The sequence below is a fragment of the Hyperolius riggenbachi genome, chromosome 6, assembly GCF_040937935.1.
Source record: "Hyperolius riggenbachi isolate aHypRig1 chromosome 6, aHypRig1.pri, whole genome shotgun sequence".
NCBI lineage: Eukaryota > Metazoa > Chordata > Amphibia > Anura > Hyperoliidae > Hyperolius > Hyperolius riggenbachi.
In genome coordinates, this window is record NC_090651.1 from 259,729,337 (window position 1) to 259,744,490 (window position 15,154).

Genomic DNA, 15,154 nt, shown 5'->3' on the forward strand with positions numbered 1-15,154 from the left:
GGAGAAATAACTCTGTAAATGGACAATTGTGTGTAAAAAAATCAAAAGATTGTCATTTACAGAGGTATTTCTCCCACCCAGCATGGGTATGTGTAAAAATACACCCCAAAACACATTGTACTACTTTTCCCGAGTATGGCAATACCACATGTGTGGCACTTTTTTGCACCCTAACTGCGCTAAAGGGCCCAAAGTCCAATCAGTACCTTTAGGATTTCACAGGTTATTTTGCGAAATTTGATTTCCAGACTACTCCTCACGGTTTAGGGCCCCTAAAATGCCAGTTCAGTATAGGAACCCCACAAATGACCCCATTTTAGAAAGAAGACACCCCAAGGTATTCCGTTAGGAGTATGGTGAGTTCATAGAAGATTTTATTTTTTGTCACAAGTTAGTGGAAAATGACACTTTGTGAAAAAAACAATAAAAATCAATTTTCCGCTAACTTTTGACAAAAAATAAAATCTTCTATGAACTCACCATACTCCTAACGGAATACCTTTGGGTGTCTTCTTTCTAGAATGGGGTCATTTGTGGGGTTACTATACTGCCCTGGCATTTTAGGGGCCCTAAACCGTGAGGAGTAGTCTTGAAACCAAATGTCGCAAAATGACCTGTGAAATCCTAAAGGTACTCATTGGACTTTGGGCCCCTTAGCGTACTTAGGGTGTAAAAAAGTGCCGTACTCAGGAGAAGTAGTATAATGTGTTTTGGGGTGTATTTTTACACATACCCATGCTAAGTGGGATAAATATCTCTGTAAATGACAATTGTTTGATTTGTTTTACACACAATTGACCATCTACATAGAAATTTCTCCCACCCAGCATGGGTATGTGTAAAAATACACCCCAAAACACATTATACTACTTTTCCTGAGTACGGCGGTACCACATGTGTGACACTTTTTTGCAGCCTAGGTGCGCTAAGGGGCCCAACGTCCTATTCACGGGTCATTTTGAGGCATTTGTTTTCTAGACTACTCCTCGCGGTTTAGGGCCCCTAAAATGCCAGGGCAGTATAGGAACCCCACAAGTGACCCCATTTTAGAAAGAAGACACCCCAAGGTATTCCGTTAGGTGTATGGCGAGTTCATAGAAGATTTTATTTTTTGTCACAAGTTAGTGAAAAATGACACTTTGTGAAAAAAAACCAATAAAAATCAATTTCCGCTAACTTTTGACAAAAAATAAAATCTTCTATGAACTCGTCATACACCTAACAGAATACCTTGGGGTGTCTTTTTTTCTAAAATGGGGTCACTTGTGGGGTTCCTATACTGCCCTGGCATTTTACGGGCCCAAAACCGTGAGTAGTCTGGAAACCAAATGTCTCAAAATGACTGTTCAGGGGTATAAGCATCTGCAAATTTTGATGACAGGTGGTCTATGAGGGGGCGAATTTTGTGGAACCGGTCATAAGCAGGGTGGCCTTTTAGATGACAGGTTGTATTGGGCCTGATCTGATGGATAGGAGTGCTAGGGGGGTGACAGGAGGTGATTGATGGGTGTCTCAGGGGGTGGTTAGAGGGGAAAATAGATGCAATCAATGCACTGGGGAGGTGATCGGAAGGGGGTCTGAGGGGGATCTGAGGGTTTGGCCGAGTGATCAGGAGCCCACACGGGGCAAATTAGGGCCTGATCTGATGGGTAGGTGTGCTAGGGGGTGACAGGAGGTGATTGATGGGTGTCTCAAGGTGTGATTAGAGGGGGGAATAGATGCAAGCAATGCACTGGCGAGGTGATCAGGGCTGGGGTCTGAGGGCATTCTGAGGGTGTGGGCGGGTGATTGAGTGCCCTAGGGGCAGATAGGGGTCTAATCTGATAGGTAGCAGTGACAGGGGGTGATTGATGGGTAATTAGTGGGTGTTTAGGGTAGAGAACAGATGTGAACACTGCACTTGGGAGGTGATCGGACGTCGGATCTGCGGGCGATCTATTGGTGTGGGTGGGTGATCAGATTGCCCGCAAGGGGCAGGTTAGGGGCTGATTGATGGGTGGCAGTGACAGCGGGTGATTGATGGGTGGCAGTGACAGGGGGTGATTGATGGGTGGCAGTGACAGGGGGTGATTGATGGGTGATTGATAGGTGATTGACAGGTGATTGACAGGTAATCAGTGGGTTATTACAGGGGAGAACAGATGTAAATATTGCACTGGCGAATTGATAAGGGGGAGTCTGAGGGCAATCTGAGCGTGTAGGCGGGTGATTGGGTGCCCGCAAGGGGCAGATTAGGGTCTGATCTGATGGGTAACAGTGACAAGTGGTGATAGGGGGTGATTGATGGGTAATTAGTGGGTGTTTAGAGGAGAGAATAGATGGAAACACTGCGCTTGGGTGGTGATCTGATGTCGGATCTGCGGGCGATCTATTGGTGTGGGTGGGTGATCAGTTTGCCCGCAAGGGGCAGGTTAGGGGCTGATTGATGGGTGGCAGTGACAGGGGGTGATTGATGGGTGGCAGTGACAGGGGGTGATTGATGGGTGATTGACAGGTGATTGACAGGTGATCAGTGGGTTATTACAGGGAAGGACAGATGTAAATAATGCCCTGGCGAATTGATAAGGGGGGTGTGAGGGCAATCTGAGCGTGTAGGCGGGTGATTGGGTGCCCGCAAGGGGCAGATTAGGGTCTGATCTGATGGGTAACAGTGACAGGTGGTGATAGGGGGTGATTGATGGGTGATTGATGGGTAATTAGTGAGTGTTTAGAGGAGAGAATAGATGGAAACACTGCGCTTGGGTGGTGATCTGATGTCGGATCTGCGGGCGATCTATTGGTGTGGGTGGGTGATCAGTTTGCCCGCAAGGGGCAGGTTAGGGGCTGATTGTTGGGTGGCAGTGACAGGGGGTGATTGATGGGTGATAGGTGATTGGCAGGTGATTGACAGGTGATCAGTGGGTTATTACAGGGAAGGGCAGATGTAATTAATGCACTGGTGAATTGATAAGGGGGGTCTGAGGGCAATCTGAGCGTGTGGGCGGGTGATTGGGTGCCCGCAAGGGGCAGCTTAGGGTCTGATCTGATAGGTAACAGTGACAGGTGGTGATAGGGGGTGATTGATGGGTGATTGATGGGTAATTAGTGGGTGTTTAGAGAAGATAACAGATGTAAACAATACATTTGGGAGGTAATCTGACGGCGGGTTTGCGGGCGATCTAATGGTGTGGGTGGGTGATCAGATTGCCCGCAAGGGGCAGGTTAGGGGCTGATTGATGGGTGGCAGTGACAGGGGGTGACAGGGGGTGATTGATGGGTGATAGGTGATTGGCAGGTGATTGACAGGTGATCAGTGGGTTATTACAGGGAAGAACAGATGTAATTAATGCACTGGCGAATTGATAAGGGGGGGTCAGAGGGCAATCTGAGCGTGTTGGCGGGTGATTGGGTGCCCGCAAGGGGCAGATTAGGGTCTGATCTGATAGGTAAAAGTGACAGGTGGTGATAGGGGGTGATTGATGGGTGATTGATGGGTAATTAGTGGGTGTTTAGAGGAGAGAATAGATGTAAACAATGGATTTGGGAGGTGATCTGATGTCGGATCTGCGGGCGATCTATTGGTGTGGGTGGGTGATCAGATTGCCCGCAAGGGGCAGGTTAGGGGCTGATTGTTGGGTGGCAGTGACAGGGGGTGATTGATGGGTGATTGATGGGTGATTGATAGGTGATTGACGGGTGATTGACAGGTTATCAGGGAAGATAGATGCATACAGTACACAGGGGGGGGGGGGGGTCTGGGGAGAATCTGAGGGGTGGGGGGTGATCAGGAGGGGGCAGGGGGCAGGGGGGGGGGATAAAAAAAAATAGCATTGACAGATAGTGACAGGGAGTGATTGATGGGTTATTAGGGGGGTGATTGGGTGCAAACAGGGGTCTGGGGGGTGGGCAGGGGGGGGTCTGAGGGTTGCTGTGGGCGATCAGTGGGCGGGGGGGGGGCAGATCAGTGTGTTTGAGTGCAGACTTGGGTGGCTGCAGCCTGCCCTGGTGGTCCCTCGGACACTGGGACCACCAGGGCAGGAGGCAGCCTGTATAATACACTTTGTATACATTACAAAGTGTATTATACACTTTGTAGCGGCGATCGCGGGGTTAACATCCCGCCGGCGCTTCCGTATGGCCGGCGGGATGTTACGGCGGGTGGGCGGAGCCAGTTGCCGGGGGAAGCGCGCGTCATCAATGACGCGATCGCTCCCCCGGCATGCCTAAAGGACGCCCCGCCTGAAGGCGTATTGCGGTCCTTTAGGCGTCCACTTTGCCGCCGCCCATGGGCTGTGGGCGGTCGGCAAGTGGTTAAAGACCTTAAGGGGGACATTACATCTTTAGGGGAACGCACCAGCAGCTTAGAGGCAAAGATGGACACTCTGACTATTAAGCATCACGAGTTGGAAGACGAGCAGCATATCATACAGAATGACTTGAAAGCTATAAGATCTGCTCAGAAAGACAGTGAAAATAGAGATAGGAGACAGAACATCAGAATTAAAGGCATGTCTGCAGCGATCACACCTGATCTCCTAAAACCACATCTTACTGAACTTTATAACTCTATAGTACCTGATCAGCCAAGTGAATTCTGGCGAATGGACCGTGCTCACCGATCTTTGGGAGAACGGCAATCGACAGCACGCCGACCCAAAGATGTAATAATACGACTCCATTACTACGAAGCGAAAGAAGCCTTAATGCGTGCCCTACGCAACACCCCCAAAGTGTCATTCAAAGGAGACGAACTGTCTATTTACAATGACTTGTCACTTATCACCCTAAATAAAAGGAGGGCCCTCAAACCTGTTACGCAATTGTTAAATGATGCAAAAATTCCCTACAAATGGGGGTTCCCATTCCACCTTATGGTTAACAGGCTGGGTGCTCAGTTCACGCTTACTGACATTGATGATGCTCCTATGTTCTTGAAGCAACTGGGTCTCCGACTACCTCCAGCACTATCAGTGCAACACTCCTTTTCCCCATCGGCCAGATCCCCCCCACGAAAGTTTCGACATATCTCTGAGTGGAACAAAACTCCCGTGCGCAGCCTTACCTATCCTGAAAACCAGGATGAAATGGAAGCTCTGCCTAGCTGACCTAACCACAAGGGGAAATTGTTAAAGGTGGACAGATTCTTTAAGCCTACCCTCACCTGGCGTAACTAGCCCACAATACCTTATGATCTCCCTAACCATCCATCAACAGGGGATCGGGCTCTGGACTCTGAGGGTTTTTTCTTGGGCCCCTACATGTACCTCCGGAAAGTTGCCTATGAGACTGCCTGGCCCCATAGAGGACCAGTCACCCTCAGGCATTTTCATCTCTTACAACTAAATTTAGTTGTCCTAACTTCTTGCCACAACCTACACAGTGGCTATCAAAAATTCAGCTTCTCCAAAAAGGTGTTATATTGGTTATTTGTGATTTATGTATATACTTTTCTTCCTTTCTTCTTTACACTTCCATGCTATACTAAGGTTCTATACCTAAGGGTTGCCAGTTGCCTACTTGCTAACTCACTCCTCTTCCTAGACAATGGTTAAGCTGTACACGTTAAATACTAAGGGCCTCAATGTTCCTCAAAAAAGATTGTCTCTTTTGAGAGACCTACGGAGACTTGATGTAGATTTAGCTTTCCTTCAGGAGACGCACTTGACCTCTCAGGACTCCGTACGCCTCCATAATAAATACTATACTGACGTGTTTCTAGCTTCTGGGTCTAAAAAAAGAGCTGGGGTAGCATTAATCTGCAAGAAAGAACTTCCCCTACAGGTAGAAAAAATTATACGGGATGATAAAGGACACTTTTTGGTTTTTACTGGGTTCCCTCGCAGGCAAACCAATTACATTAGCAAATGTATATGTCCCAAACACGCAACAACTTCCCTTTTTGTCCTCTTTCCTCAACAAACTGCAAAAGAATGCTAAGGGTACAATTATCCTGGGAGGGGACTTCAACCTGGCCTTTTCCTCCATCAAAGACAGAAGCAAAAATATCTCCTCATCCTCACTCGCTTCACATGACCGAAACTCCCGTAAATTTCGTATACTTCTCCGAAAGTTTGGCTTACTAGACCTATGGAGAATAGCCAATCCAACTATGACTGATTTCACATTCTTTTCTCCCCCTCATGCATCACACTCACGGATTGATTATTTCTTTGCCAAAGCCCAACTCCTCCCTATCTTAACTGATGCTTCTATAATTCCCACCGCCTGGTCTGATCACCAAGCAGTGCTACTAGAAATTGACTGGGGGTCCAACCCACACAAACCAATGCACTGGAGGCTAAACGAATCTCTATTAAAAGACAAAAGGGTCATCTCAGAATGTCTAGAGGAACTACAAGCATTTTTTAAAACAAATATTGGCTCGGTACCATCGCCACTTAGTTTGGGAGTCTCATAAAGCTTTCATTAGGGGCTTTTTTATCGCACAGGGCTCTAGAAAAAAACACTCTACCTCAAACAAACTCAAAGAATTAAATACATCCCTTGCAAAAGCACTTAACACATAGAAACAACAACCTACACAAGAGAACTTTTCTGCTATTCAGCAACTTAAATTAGATATTCGCACTCTCCAATCTTCTCAACTTGAGAAAGCCTCAAATGGACTAGACAGCTGTTTTTTGAAAGAGGTAATAAACCGCACACTATTTTAGCCCGAAAGCTTAACCCGCAAAATTCCCAACAAACAATCTACGCAATGAAAGATACCCAGGGCACTACCCACTATGACCCAACTAAGATTGCAAGTATATTTACCTCTTTCTACAAACAACTTTATAATCTACCAGACCCATCCGCCAACCCACAATTTTCTGTAAAGATATCAAGTTTCTTGGAGCAGCTCCATCTCCCCAAACTAACGGACCAAGACTGTGCTACCCTGAACACCCCTATTACTACAACCGAGATACTAGACGTCCTCAAAAAGTTACCCTCTTCTAAATCCCCAGGACCAGACGGCCTCCCCTACTCATACTAAAAACACTTTCAATCAGTTCTCATTCCACACTTAACTGATATGGCCAATAAAATTATGAAAGGCGAACCCCCACCCTCTACAATTCTTAACTCACTTATCACAGTTATCCCTAAGGATGGGAAAGACCCCCAACTCTCCCAAAGCTATAGACCCATCTCCCTTCTAAATTCGGACTTAAAAATTATTACAAAAACCATAGCCAATCGTCTTAATCCCATATTAATTAGACTCATAAATAATGACCAGGTGGGTTCCATCCAAGGCCGGCAAGCGGGCGATAATACGCGTAGAGCTATAAATCTAATATCTATAATGAGTAGAGCCAACAGGCCTTCTCTGCTTCTAAGTTTGGATGCAGAGAAGGCCTTTGACCGACTGAACTGGTCATTCCTTTTCAGAGTATTGGAGCACCAAGGCTTTACAGGTCCCTTCATGCACCTGATTAAGTTTCTATATTCGAGCCCAACAGCCTCAATCAAATTACCATTTGCCCCTTCTAACCCCTTCCAAATTTACAACGGCACGAGACAGGGCTGCCCCCTCTCCCCACTCTTATTTGCCCTCAGCATCGAGCCTCTTGCAGAAGCAATTAGACAAAATGTCAACATAAATGGAGTTAACCATGGTAGGCACGAGTATAAGATCTCCTTGTTTGCAGACGACATTCTATTGACTATTGTAAACCCACTTACCTCATTGCCAGCTCTACATAATACCCTATCTTTATTTGAGTCTTTATCTGGTTTCAAATTGAACCAGGATAAAACTGAGGCCTTACCCATACAAATTCCCCCAGATCTCCTTACCTCCTTACAAAGTAGCTTTCCCTATAAATGGCAAACTCACTCCCTAAAATACCTAGGGATCCACCTCACTCCCACCTATAGTACTATATACAAGCGTAATTTCCCATCCCTTATACAACGAATCATGCAAGATCTGCACAAATGGACTGCCTACAAGATTTCCTGGCTAGGACGAATATACGCTTTAAAAATGAACATTTTGCCCCGTCTCCTATATCTTTTTGAAACCCTCCCAGTATTGATCCCATCCTCCCAATTGACAACCCTACAAGCGGCCTTCCACAAATTTGTCTGGAACCATAGACGGCCAAGAGTCCACAAAAACATCCTCCTCTCTCCTAGAGAACAAGGAGGTTTGGGGCTACCACATATACGCTACTACTACTATGCTGCTCATCTACGTCAGTTATCTGAATGGTCCGACTTAAGAGTATTTACAAAATGGGGCTTTATAGAAGCAACTAGTATGCTCCCGGTCTCACTAGCTTCCTTACTTTGGGCAAAATCTGTGCCTAAAATACAACAACAGCAACCTATACTCCCCACAATTAAATTCACATTACATATCTGGCGTATTACCGCCTCTATGGCCAGGTTGAGGTCCTCTCCCTCACCATTACTACCAATATTGGGCAACCCCTCCTTTAAACCAGGCCTTTCTGAGTCCGTCATGCGTACTTGGTATAAATTGGGTTACTTCAACCTTAACATGAATAGGAAAAGTAATAAAGCATGTTTCCAACAAATATCATGGTAACAACATATATAACATTAAAGTAAGAGTAGCAATAGTGCTTTGTAGTATCAATAAGAAGGGTTCAGATCAAGCTTGAAAAAGTTTGTTTAGATGATCTCATGAAGGAAACACCCGTCTAACAGACAGCAAAAAAGTCTAGTAAGATTGGGAGTGTATCCTTGGTAGCGGTGGGTTTTAAGTGTTGTTCTCAACCTGGATACTTATGGCAGATACTAGTTCTAACGTTTATAAAACACGACGTAACCTATTGGAGGGAAAAAAGAATTTATTCTTCTTTATGGCAGATTATATCAGTCCCTATAAAAGGGAAGTAAGCTATTACAGCTAAGAGAGAGATTGTAGGAGAAGGTAGGAGAGGGGTGTGGAGGGAAATCAAATGGGGCGGAAAAGACACGGCAGTGCTTCTTGCTACCAGGATTATAGGAAAGAGGAAAAAATAGAAGAAAAAGAGAAAAGAAAGAAGGGTTGTCCAGCGCCTTTAGATTAGGGCCCAATGTTGTTCTATGGTATGGTAAGATAAAATAGTATCTCTCTGGTGTCATGAGACCTCTTTAGGTCCAAAAATAGACTTGCAGTTGTAACTTTAAGGGGGCTGATAGACTGGGGATACGTAAGGCCATGAGTCCCAGATTTTATGAAATTGATTTTCTGTGTCTCTCAGGGAGGCTGTCAATTGTTCCATTGATCTAGTCCAATTGACTTTGAGGATGACCTCAGAGATGTCTGGCGGGGCTATTTTCTTCCAGGAGGAGGCTATAGCCAACCTAGTTGCTGTCGTTATATGGGTAATTAGACGATTTGTGTGTTTGTTTATCTTTGGGATAGGCTTGCCTAAAAGCATATAAAGAGGATCTAGAGGTATCATGACACCAGTAGTGGAATGGATCAGTTCTTGTATCTTGCTCCATAGAGGGGTGAGAAGAGGGCAGAACCAGAAGATGTGTTCTAGGGTGCCTTTGTTATTACATCCTCTCCAACATAAATCGGACGAGCCAGGGTAGGCTTTTGATAGAATTTCCGGTGTAAGGTACCAACGAAATAAAATTTTGTATATATTCTCCCTGATTTGGATACACATTGAGGAATGTTTAGCATTGTCCCATATGTCAAGCCAGTCGTCTAAAGATATAGATGTGAAGATTGCAGACGACCATTTTGCCATATAGAAGTGATCTGGTGACCAAGATCCAGATTTAGTCAACAACAAAACATAGATTTGGGAAATCAGGCCTTTCTGATGTCCTGTACTGTCACATAATCGCTCAAAAGGAGAAAAATGTGGCGTAATTTCAGATGTATGGATAATTGAATGGACAAAATGGATAATTTGATTATGCTCCATAATCCGTTGAGGAGTGAAGAAAATTTTGTTTTCAAGTTGAGCTCTAGTATGTGGTTTACCTGTGAGGGGGTGTATCCAGGGGCATAGCAATAGGGGTTGCAGAGGTTGCGACCGCATCGGGGCCCTTGGGCCAGAGGGGCCCCAAAGGGCCCTCCCTCAACTACAGTATTAGCTCTCTATTTGTCCTGTGCTCATAATAATCACTTCTATGGATACTTTGAATAGTGGTAATCATTAACAGACTGTCCCCCATCCCCTTCTTGCATCTCTGACACTGTAGTTGCCATTGGCAGATTTTGGTGCACCGTAACAATTGTTATGTATAGAGTGCATGAGGGGCCCCAATGTAAAACTTGCATTGGGGCCCACAGCTCCTTAGCTACGCCACTGGGTGTATCCAATCCTTGAAGAGACTCCGTAACAAAAATTGCATCCTGTTTTTTATCATCCTACAAGTTCCAAAAGCTATTCTAATCTGTTCTGGCTTACTGCAGCACTTTCTGCTATCACCATCTCTGTAATAAATCAACTTATCTCTCTCTTGTCAGACTTGTCAGGCCTGTGTCTGGAAGGCTGCCAAGTTCTTCAGTGTTGTGGTTCTGTGATGCATCTCCCCCATCCAGGCCCCTCTCTGCACACTGCCTGTGTATTATTTAGATTAGAGCAGCTTCTCTCTTCTCTCTTATCTTTTACAAGCTGGATAAATCCTCCTCTGAGCTGGCTGGGCTTTCACATACAGAGGAATTACATACAGGCAGAGCTGTCTGCACTCTGCAGGAAGAAACAGCCTGACACTTCAGTGGAAGATAGCTGCAGGGGGAAAGAAACACACAAATGATCTCTTGAGATTCAAAAGGAAGGCTGTATACAGCCTGCTTGTGTATGGATGTATTTTCTATGTGTGGACATACTGTACATCAATCTACTTCCTGTTTTGGTGGCCATTTTGTTTGTTTATAAACAAACTTTTTAAAACTGTTTTTAACCACTTTTAATGCGGCGAGGAGCGGCAAAATTGTGACAGAGGGTAATAGGAGATGTCCCCTAACGCACTGGTATGTTTACTTTTGTGCGATTTTAACAATACAGATTCTCTTTAAAGAGACTCCGTAACAAAAATTGCATCCTGTTTTTTATCATCCTACAAGTTCCAAAAGCTATTCTAATGTGTCCTGGCTTACTGCAGCACTTTCTGCTATCACAGTCTCTGTAATAAATCAATGTATTTTTCCCTTGTCAGACTTGTCAGCCTGTGTCTGGAAGGCTGCCAAGTTCTTCAGTGTTGTGGTTCTGCTATGAATTCCCCATTCCAGGCCCATCTATGCACAATGCCTGTGTATTATTTAGATTAGAGCAGCTTCTCTCTTCTCTCTTATCTTTTACAAGCTGGATAAATCGTCCTCTGAGCTGGCTGGGCTTTCACATACTGAAGAATTACAGACAAGGGCAAAGCTGTTTGCAGGAGAAAAAAGAGCAGCCTGAAACTTCAGTGCATGCAGGGCCGGATTTGTACCTTCTACCGCCCAAGGCCCACTGTCACCAGCCGCCCCCCCCCCCCCCCCCACCACCACCACCACAACAACAGCATCTCAACTCCCCAATTTTTCACCAATCAAAAAGTCTTCAAGTGAACCTGGCACACAAAAAAAAAATCTTACCTTAATAGATCTTTCCCATGCCCACTGTTACTGCATTGAGACCCTCTGAACATATTCAGAACCCACACAGCTGTCTGGGACCCTCTTTTTCCTTGTGCCTGCACTCCCATCTGAGTACAACCGTACTGGGTCTGCGTGAGCATGGTCCGCACATGCCCAGTAGCTTGAAGCCTTTCGCGCTTGTCTGTTTCCTCTGTGCAGAAGTGACTTTGTGCTAATGGGAATGTGAGGACCATACTCGTGCATGCCTAGTACAGTTACACTTGTACATGGGAGCGCAGCCACAAGGAAAAAATAGGGTCATGGGCAGCAATGGGGGTTAAGTAAGTTCATGACATTGACACCCCAATATAGGTAGCTAGATCCTGTTTACCCTTTTAGTATAGGTAGACAGGTGCCCCCCCCCCCTTAGTGTAGGTAGTCAGATGCTGACACCCCCCTTCCTTTCCCCCAGTACAGGTAGCCTGATGATGTTCCCTGATGCCCCCAAATTAGTTTTGGTAGTCAGATGGTGCCCCCTCCCCCATAGTATAGGTAGCCTGATGATGTCCCGTCACCCCCATTAGTATAGGTAGTCAGATGCTTACCCCCCTTGGCCTCTACCCCTTAGTATAGGTGATGCTGAGTTCCCCCCCTCCCCCATCTCTTTGTATAGGAAGTCAGATGCTTTCTCCTCCCCCCCCCCCCACTCAGTATAGGTAGTCAGATCGCTGGGCTGCTTGCCCTCCCTCAGTATAGGCAGCTAGATGCTGTCTCGTGTCACCCACCACTTGCAGAGGAAGGAGCTGCCTGGCGCGGATGTCCTCTTAACATTAACCCCCCCTTCCGAAGCAGAATCACTCACCTCTCACCAGGCTTCCAGCGCCGAGGCTTCCTCTGTCAGCCGCCGCCGTGCATTGCTCTCTCCTGCTGGCGACTCCCCTGCATGTGACTCTCGCCGGTAACATGCCAGCATGTCACATGTGAGGGAGACGCCAGCAGGAGAAAGTGAAGCACGCCGGCGGCTGACAGAGCAGGGACAGAGGACTCATCGGCGCTGGAAGCCTTGTGAGAGCTGAGCGATTCTGCATCTGCTCTCCAGGGAAGGAAAGGGGGTGGATCGGTTTGTTGGTGGCGGCTGAGCTGATTGATCCAGCCGCTGCCCGCCTCAGCAAGCCGCTCGGCGCTGCCCAGGTCTCCAGAAGAGAGCCTGCATGTAGCCGACTACTGGCAGCTGCAGTAGTGAAGGGACGGCTCAGTCAGGACTTTGCAGAGCGGTTCTCGGAGCTGGTGACAAGTGTAGTCAACTTGTCACCACTTGCCGCCCCACATTTTCTGGTAAATTCTGGCGCCCTAGGAACCAGCCTTGGGGGCCTTTCCACAAATCCGGCCCTGAGTGAATGAGAACTGCAGGGAGAAAGAAACACACAAATGATCTCTTGAGATTCAAAAGGAAGGCTGTATACAGCCTGCTTGTGTATGGTTGTATTTTCTATGTGTGGACATACAGTACATCAACCTACTTCCTGTTTTGGTGGCCATTTTGTTTGTTTATAAACAAACTTTTTAAAACTGTTTTTAACCACTTTTAATGCGGCGAGGTGCGGCGAAATTGTGACAGAGGGTAATAGGAGATGTCCCCTAACGCACTGGTATATTTACTTTTGTGCGATTTTAACAATACAGATTCTCTTTAAAAGCTTGTATGATACTTTTATTGACAAGATGGAAATCAATAAAAAAAAAAAATTTTGTCAATGGGGGAGGGAGGGTGAATATTCTCACTTGAACACACGACGTTTCTAATGTCATGCATTCTTAAAAAGCCAATAGGGAGATGGCTATCATGTTTTTCTACTGAAAAAAAAAGATGAATTTTATACATTGACATTACAATTTTTTGTGTGTAAAGTGTTGCAAACAGCAGTGTGGGGCAGGGTATTACAGTAGTGATCTAATTCTACTTTTATAAAAAAAAAAAAGGCCGCTTCCTTTATGGTATGCCCAACATTTTTCCAAGATATACCGTATATTCTGGCGTATAAGACGACTGGGCGTATAAGACGACCCCCAACTTTTCCAGTTAAAATTTACATTTTTTTATATACTCGCCATATAAGACTAACCCCCTCTTGACTGTTGGACATTTGTATACTGTGTGTACTGGTGCTATACTGTATAAACAGATACTGGTGCTGTACTGTATGTGGTATCCATATACAACAACCAGCCAATCACAGCAAGTGATATACCTTACCGGCGATTGGCTGGTTGTTGTATACAAAGCCTGCTTGGATTGGTCAGCTATCCCTGTCTCCAAGACTACTTGTAGAGCACCGCCCTTGCTGCTTTCATATGGTCGCTGCATACGGTGGGGATGTGGCCGCGGACATTTTTGTGCTCCCCCACCATATGCGGCAACCGCAGATTCTCCAGCCCGGCTTGGAAGTTTTACCACCTGCCCTATAAGACGACACCCGGCGTATAAGACGACCACCGACTTTCGACAATATTTTAATGGGTTAAAAAGTAGTCTTATATGCCAGAATATACAGTAATTAAAATGTAGAGCAAACATTTCACTCCACTGCTTTCTTTGCACTTGAATACCATCGATTTGCATTTAAACATGCATTTAATCTTTATTTAAGGAGCTGTCCATTTATGTTTGAATATGCATTTTATTCCAAAATTTACTAAGACACAGATTTACAGATCCCAATGAGTTCTCATTAAGAATAAAAACTTGTTTTAAGAGCCATACAAAGTCCTTAAGACATGCATATCATGCACAAAATATTACCACCCATGTGCAGAAGCTGTATGGCTGAAGCGTTTAAAAGGACACCTTAGCACTAAAAATATCTAAAAAATTACACCTACTGTGTGTGTGTGGGGAGTTGTGCAGATGCGTACTGCACCTTCTGTGCCCCGGTGTCACCCTCCATTCTCCAGTTATTGGACCCGTTCTTTACATCTTGGCCAGCGTGGTAAGTGCCCTCTGACCTAGACATACTACACTGCACATGCGTAGCATGTCCGCTTGGGGTGGAACGCGTGTGTGTTCTGATATACAGCATGATGTACATGTGATATAAATCACATGGGGTTGCCCTGTCACAAGGAGCTCAAGCGTACATACTGCACATGCACAGCATAATATGTCCTGGTCAGAGGGCACTGACCAGGATGTCAAGAACGGGGCCAATTACCAGAGAATGGAGGGTGACGCTGGAGCATGGGAGGTGCAGTAAGCATCTGCACAACACCCCACACTCATTTTTTGATATTTTAAGGACTAAGGTATCCTTCCTTTACATTATACTGGAACTGCATTTCATTTAAACGTGACTGCATACTTCCTTGTATTGAAACAGTGTTTGATTTGCATCTGAATAGCATTTGCACACAGCCGCACAATGAGTCCAATTAAGGTGGAGACAGGGCCGGATTACTGACCAGGCAACAAAAGCAGTCGCTTGGGGCCCCATTCAGAGTCAAAGGGGCCCCATTAGCACATAAACCAGCCCTTGCCATCCTGTCAGCGGTGGCTGGATGGTATAATGGTTAAAGGGACTCTGAGCAGTGCAGTAACTATGGAAAGATGCATATCATTTTAAAGCTCTCTTTCTC